The sequence below is a fragment of the Gigantopelta aegis genome, chromosome 7, assembly GCF_016097555.1.
Source record: "Gigantopelta aegis isolate Gae_Host chromosome 7, Gae_host_genome, whole genome shotgun sequence".
NCBI lineage: Eukaryota > Metazoa > Mollusca > Gastropoda > Neomphalida > Peltospiridae > Gigantopelta > Gigantopelta aegis.
Genome location: NC_054705.1, coordinates 38,347,721 through 38,355,220, shown reverse-complemented (window position 1 = coordinate 38,355,220; position 7,500 = coordinate 38,347,721). Strand labels below are relative to the sequence as shown.

At 36.4% G+C, this 7,500-nt stretch overlaps 1 long non-coding RNA gene across 3 annotated transcripts in view; it reads left to right on the top strand.

The window, feature by feature from the left end:
- LOC121377199 overlaps positions 1-290 on the top strand; it is a 10,330-nt gene extending 10,040 nt beyond the window's left edge. For all 3 annotated transcript variants that reach the window (XR_005958593.1, XR_005958591.1, XR_005958592.1), the window contains exon 3: positions 1-290. This exon is cut by the window's left edge and continues 280 nt beyond it. This is a non-coding gene — a long non-coding RNA (uncharacterized LOC121377199).
- Positions 291-7,500: the final 7,210 nt, after the last annotated feature.

Below are 7,500 nucleotides of genomic sequence, written 5' to 3'. Positions count from 1 at the left end.
ACGTCCGTTCCAGGTCCGATCTCTGATAAAGTCAGTTGCCCGACCAGGGACAGACTCGCATTTGAGGAATACATAAATATCAGGGCTTCTAGAATTTTTTTAAATAAAATTCACTAGCCATGGGATTAGTGATTTAAAATATTGACTATCTACAATTAAAGCTTTACTAGCCCTACTTTACTTTAAGTTAATACAGTTTTACTAAATAATAGTAATAATAAGATATGTCACCTAAAGAGGGAGATAGAGCTTAAAAACATTGGGCGTGGGAGAAGAATATTCACATTTACAAAATAGATTTAACTGCAACATTTGACACATTTTTTATCACTAGCCGTCGGGCATGGCAATAGTAGTTATTTACTAGCCCAACATTGAATATAACTAGTCATGGGAGTGGGGCTACCATAATCTAGAAGCCTTGCATATATACATATATAACATAACAGCATCAAGATGACAGGTTTTGACAAAAAAACAATTTATAAACTGTAAATAATGAAAGTCTTAGGAGGAACAGAAATGTTTGTTGATAATATTCTAAGGGTGCCTATAGTTTTATAATTAAAAAGCTACTTAAGATTTTGTGTACATTTGGTCTTGTAAAATAATATTTGTGAATATATGTACATCTATCTTCTGTAAATTGTGTACATATAAATAAGTAGTGAAATTCATCACCAACGTCATCAGTAATACGAAAGATACATTTCCCGTTTCATATAAAATATTGGTTCATCGTCCTGTTCCGATAGGTGAAAATTGGTTAGCTATACGAAATCAAAGAAATGTATTACACAAGTTAAACCTTTATTGGATTTTGAAATGCCTCTTTGCCAATTCTGTAAAAAATAAAAGTTGTAAAACATTGACTCTTTGTTTGACTAATGTCTTTAACCAAAGGCCGTGGTATGTGCTAGCCTGTCTATGGGATTGTGCATATAAAAGATCCCTTACTGCTAATCATAAATAGTAGCAAATGAAGTGGCGACAGCGGGATTCCTCTCTCAATATCCTGTGTGGTCCTTTCCCATACATTTTTAGTGGGGTTGTATTATTATTTTAGAATTTAAACCAGGTGTTTCCAGAGATTCAAACATGGGGCAACAAGTGAGTCGTCTGCAACGGTTACAGTGAACGGCCAGACGGTGAAACGCAAAAAAGCTTCCCGGGACCCAGTTCAAACAACTGTCAACACGTGCGGCTCCCAATGAAAAGGGGCCAGCAACCGTTCACATAAATATCAGATGTGGCAAAAGAGTAGTGACAGGTGTGTACATGAACAAAGTGTTGTTTTGTTTAAACGACACCACTAGAGCACATCGATTTATTTTAATCATCGGTCTATTGGATGTCAAAACATTTTCTACGTTTTTCCATTAATAGCAAGGGTTTCTTTTATATGCACCATCCAATAAACAGGATAGTACATACCACGGCCTGTTGATATATACCAGTCGTGGTGCACGGCGTGGTACAGTATTAAGAAATGTATCTGAAAAAAACAAAACAAACATCGACAGTGGAACAACAAAATGCCCCCCTCCCCATACATAACCAAGGATGTTTATTAAGGTTTCTTGTAAAATGTAAAAGAAATATATCTTCAGTTACATGTGCACAAATAAATTGAGGCGTTACATCCACGATAATTTCCATTTATGTTTTTGCCATTAGCACCAAAAAATCTTTGATATGCAAGACGTTTCCAATAGACCATACCACGGCTTTTGATAACACCAGTGGTGGGGCAAACTGACTGGAACGGGGAAAAACACCTCAATCTCAAAATTCGATATTTTTCGATCCAAACACCTCGGACGAGGACTCCGTCACGTAGCTAGATCCCACCCTAAAAATAAATAACAGATGCATCTTATTAGATTAATTAAATTGTTTTAATGTCTAACAATTAGTACCTGTACAAACATACAAAGGGCCTTAATAACAATGTCAATGCTATACAAAATGTTAATGTATATTGGATTCCGGGTGGTGTGGTGTGTGGTGGGTGTGGTGTGTGTGTATGCTGTGTGTGGTGTACTGTGCATGTGTGTGTGTGTAGTCTGTGTGTACTCCTCTCCCTCTCTCTCTCTCTCCCTGGTCTCTTCTCTCTACTCTCTTGCGTGGCGCGCTGAAGTGTTGGTGTCTGGAGTGCGTTCCAGCGCGTTGTGTGTTTTCCCCGTTCGCCTGTGTAGTGTGCCCCCCCCTGTGCCTGTGTGTGTTTGGTGTTTTCTGGTGTGTGTTGGTGTGTTGTGTGTTGTGTGTGGATGTGTGTGTGTGGTGGGTGTCTCATTAAAATATTAAATGTTTGTTATCTTTCTTTTTTCTTCTTTTTGTCAGGATCTTAATCAGCCATGCTACGTTTGGACAGGACATTCCACAACCAGTTGACGTGTTATGGGTGTATCTGGATTTTGTGTTCATGTTACGCTGTCTACGTGTTGTGTATCTTCGGCCTCAAACTAGTTTACTTTCATGCTATAGTAAAATAACCCTTGTAAATATACCGTCAGAACAGAACAGAACAGAACTGTATACTTTATTACGCTAGGGCCAACGTTTTCGATTCGCATTTACACTTGGACTCGGAACTCTCTCGACGTGCCCCTGTACCTCAAAGGTTTAGGCACGTCGCGTTCCAGGTCGATCTCTGATAAAGTCAGTTGCCCGACCAGGGACAGTCTCGCATTTGAGGAATACATAAATTATCAGGGATTCTAGAATTTTTTAAAATAAAATTCCACTAGCCCTGGATTAGTGATTTAAAATATTGACTATCTACAATTAAAGCGTTCAACTAGCCCTACTTTACTTTAAGTTAATACAGTTTTACTAAATAATAGTAATAATAAGATATGTCAACCCTAAAGAGGCGCAGAGATGAGCCTTAAAAACATGTTGGCGTGGAGAGAGAAGAATATTCATCATTTACAAAATAGATTTTCTAACTGCCAACATTTGACACATTTTTTTTCACTCAGCCTCTCGGGCCATGGCCATAGTAGTTATTTACTAGCCCCAACATTGAATGTATAACTTAGTCATGGGAGTGGGGGGCTACCATAAATCTAGAAGCCTGGCATATCTACATATATAACATAACAGCATCAAAAATGACTAGGGTTTGACAAAAAAAAAATTTATTAAAAACTGTAATAATGAAACGTCTTAGGAGGAAACAGAAATGTTTTTGATTAATATTCGCCCTCCTTCCCTAAGTTTTTATAAGTAAAAAGCTATAAGATTTGTGTGTACAGTTTGTACTTGAAAAAGAAATTTGTGAATATCTGTACATCTATCTTCTGTAAAATGTGTACATATAAATAAGTATCCTGAAATTCATCACCAACGTCATCTAATACGAAAGATACATTGCCCGTTTCATATATAAATATTGGTTCATCGTCCTGTTCCGCATAGGTGAAAATTGGTTAGCTATACGAAATCAAAGAAATGTCCCCCCCTTACCCACAAGTTAAACCTTTATTGGATTTTGAAATGCCTCTTTGCCAATTCTGTAAAAAATAAAAGTTGTAAAACATTGACTCTTTGTTTGACTAATGTCTTTAACCAAAGGCCGTGGTATGTGCTAGCCTGTCTATGGGATTGTGCATATAAAAGATCCCTTACTGCTAATCATAAATAGTAGCAAATGAAGTGGCGACAGCGGGATTCCTCTCTCAATATCTGTGTGGTCCTTTACCATATGTCTGGCGCCATACAACCGTAAATAAAATGTGTTGAGTGCGTCGTAAAATAAAATATTTCCTTTCCTCTGTCTCTCTTTAACTTTCCTTGCCTTCATCCCTCCTCCTCTCTCTCTCACTTTCTCTCACTCTTTCTTTCCTTCCTCTCCTCTCTCTCTCTCTCTCTCTCTCTCTCTCTCTCTCTCTCTCTCTCTCTCTCTCTTTCACTTTCCTTCTCTCACTCCCTCCCCTCTCGCTTTCTTTCTTTTTCACTCGTTCTCTGGGATGCCAGTTTCATTATCTATGTAGCTGCCCCTCCACCACTACCCCCCTCCTCTCTCTCTCTCTCTCTCTCTCTCTCTCTCTCTCTCTCTCTCTCTCTCTCTCTCTCTCTCTCTCTCTCTCTCTCTCTCTCTCTCTCTCTCTCTCCCTCCCCCCCCCCCTCTCTCTCTCTCTCTCTCTCTCTTCTCTCTCTCTCTCTCTCTCTCTTTTCCACTCGTTCTCTCTCTCTCTCTTTCACTTTCCTTTCCTCTCTCTCTCTCTCTCTCTCTCTCTCTCTCTCTCTCTCTCTCTCTCTCTCTCTCTCTCTCTCTCTCTCTCTCTCTATGTATATATGTATGCATGTGCATGTGTGTGTGTGTGTGTGTGTGTGTGTGTATGTATGTTTGCATGTGTGTGTGTGTGTGTATGCATGCGTGTGTGCGTGTGCGTGTGTGTGTGTGTGTGTGTGTGTGTTGTTTTCAATTATGAAATCTTCTCCAAAGAAATCTCAATTCGTTATTTCATTTATTCTTTATTTCGGTTAAACAGGTAAAATAAATATCATATTGTATACAATGTGAGCCAATTTGAATGCAAGAACAAAATAATAATGAAATAATATGATATTTACATATACACATACTAGTATATATCGGTAAAATGTTTTGTTTTATATATCAGCAAAGATTTATTAATATTTGTTTACTGTCTGTTAAACAATATCTTCATTTTAATAACACTCAGTTCGATATTAACTACCAGTGTAGATATTCCAAGTTTCTGTCGCTGACGTATACCATGATTTATATCAATAGACAATAATATCCTATTTTAATTTGGAAATACCCAGCTAACAGATATGGTTTCTCTGGAAAGAGCTTTAACCCGTAAATGCGTTATATTTTTCCGAAGAATAGTCTACGTCACTACATTACTTTTCGCTTGTCTAACTAAGTCAACAAATGTGACAATACGTGTAGGTTGCACAGTACCTAATACAATTAGAGGCATATTGTTACAGACCACTGACCTCTTTAATGGTCTAACAAAGTATTACCTGAACAAAAATAATTTGATTTGTCCGTAAATGTACTTTATTCAACCATCTTCATAACCACCATACTCCATTTATTAATGACATTTTGTAAAAATAATTGAATTATGACAATGGTCCATAATTCAAAAACTAAAATTGCCGAGAGGGATGACATGGATTTCACACCATCATGGTTCAGTTAAGGTGATAGCGATAGCTAGATTTGGTTTCCAACAATTAATGTACTTTTTATTTATTATCCATTTTTAGAGAAATAAGGTCCTTAAATCCGTGACAGTAGGTTCAAGCACGCTGTCCTGGGCACATACCTCAACTATCGGGGCTGTCTGTCCAGAACAGTGGGTTAGTGGTTAGTGAGAGAAAGAGGATGTAGTGGTCTTACACCTACCGATATCATAAACAACAAAATATCTTTAATATGTAATTTTAGTCAGGTCAGGTCAGGTCATAGAGTTTTACGTGCACATTCAGAGCAAGCTGTTGTAGCGCACACCTGTCATGGGCACAGGTGCCGGCCTTGGTCGGCTCCTCTGTACAGGAGAAAAAAGAATTTTAGTTGTCACAGAGAATCTTTTAGTCGTATACACGTTACAAAGGTAAGTAAACACGGAACAGTTCCTCTGAAAAATTTTTTTTTAATTAATTAACAAAAATAAAAATAAAAATAAAACAACGTTCAGGGCGGGAAAAAAATTATAGAAACATAAAGCAAATTCTCTTCTTAACCGTTTAAGGCGTTTTAGACTATTAACTACTCCTTTTTTTTCCTTCTTGTTTTTTTAATGAGTTTATTGCCCCCAGATCAGTTGACAGTGTCAAGGTTGGGGAGCCTTGAATCATTGCCTTACAAAAACACATGTATATATTCATGCACATACACATACATATATGTACATTCATACATCACATATTATGAAAGTTAATTTCAATATAGAGAATATATTAAATTAAAATTTATTAATCAATTACATTAAAGGGACATTCCTGAGTTTGCTGCACTTTTTAAGATGTTATCGACTAACAAAGACCTTTTAACGACTGGTAATTACATATCAAATACATCTCTCTGCATAAAACATCAGTGGCCGTACACAAAACGTATCCCTGGTCGTTCCAATATTTGTACTCGGTTAAATTTAATTTTATTACGTACGAAATTATTTGAAGACAAAATCCAGTTTGGGCTTCTTACAAATATTAAGACGACCAGAAACACATTGAATATACAGACACTGACATTCCAAACCAGAAAATACATTTAATATGTAAGTTCAGTCGCAGAAATATTGTATAAGTCGGAAACATCTTACAATGTAAGCCTATATATAAACTATTAACTACTCAGTTGCCCTCCCCCCCCCCCCACCCAAAAAAATAAAATAATAATAATAATTTAAAAAATAAAATAATAATAATAATAATAATAATAATAATATAATAATAATAAATAAATAAATAAAAATTTTAAAAAATAAAAAATCCTAGCTATGGCCCTGATATTCAAAGAATTTAAATAAAACATTTAAACAAATCAAATATCAGACAAACAAAAAATATCTGAAAAAAAAAATATAGTATTATCTGGCTCATTGCCAAATGGCCATTTAATCCTTAAATTATTATCGCCAATCGGGAATTTTCAAACATTTCCACCCCAGATAGACGTTCCTGCGCTATATACCCGAACATACAGGGAATTTGAAAGTGGGCTCCCCATTGGCTTAATTTCAAAATTGTCCTAAGTAATTTCTGTCCCGAATTGGGCCCCTGGCCTCCAGAGACGGAACCCGGGGTGGACATGCTCGAAGCCTTAGTGGTATAGGAGCATGGAAAGTCTTCACTCACTCTTGAAAGTGGGCGTGTCACAAACTGCGAGCCGAAACTGATTCAGTCTTCTTTACATTGTCTTGATTGTTGACGTGCCACAGTCTCGCTCGTATGTAAATCACAAACAGTATGCTCCAATCGTAAGATGTATTTTTATGCTGAATAGTTTGCTGACGTGGATCAAATCATATTTATTTTCAGAGAAACCTAGCGCAGTGGGGGATATTTTGACGAAGCGAGTTGAGTTCGCCATGTTGTATGACTCATTTGTTTTGTGTCAGTTTAGTACATGTATACATTAACACAGCAAGTTGTTTTAGATGAAATTAATTCCACTGCCGATGATGTTAAGATTTTCTAGAAAAAATTTCTTATATAAGCAGTGCATAAATAGAATACATTAATAAAATGTGAACACCAATTTAATCTACCTTCAAGAAGTTAACCGTGTTCCCCATCATATTTATCTATATTAAAGGGACATTCCCGAGTTTGCTACATTGCAAGATGTTTCCGACTAATAAAATATTTCTACGATTAAACTTGCATATTAAATATATTGTTTTTGTTTAGAATATCAGTGTCTGTATATTCAATGTGTTTCTGGTCGTCTTAATATTTGTAAGAAGCCCAAACTGGATTTTCTCTTCAAATAATTTCGTACGT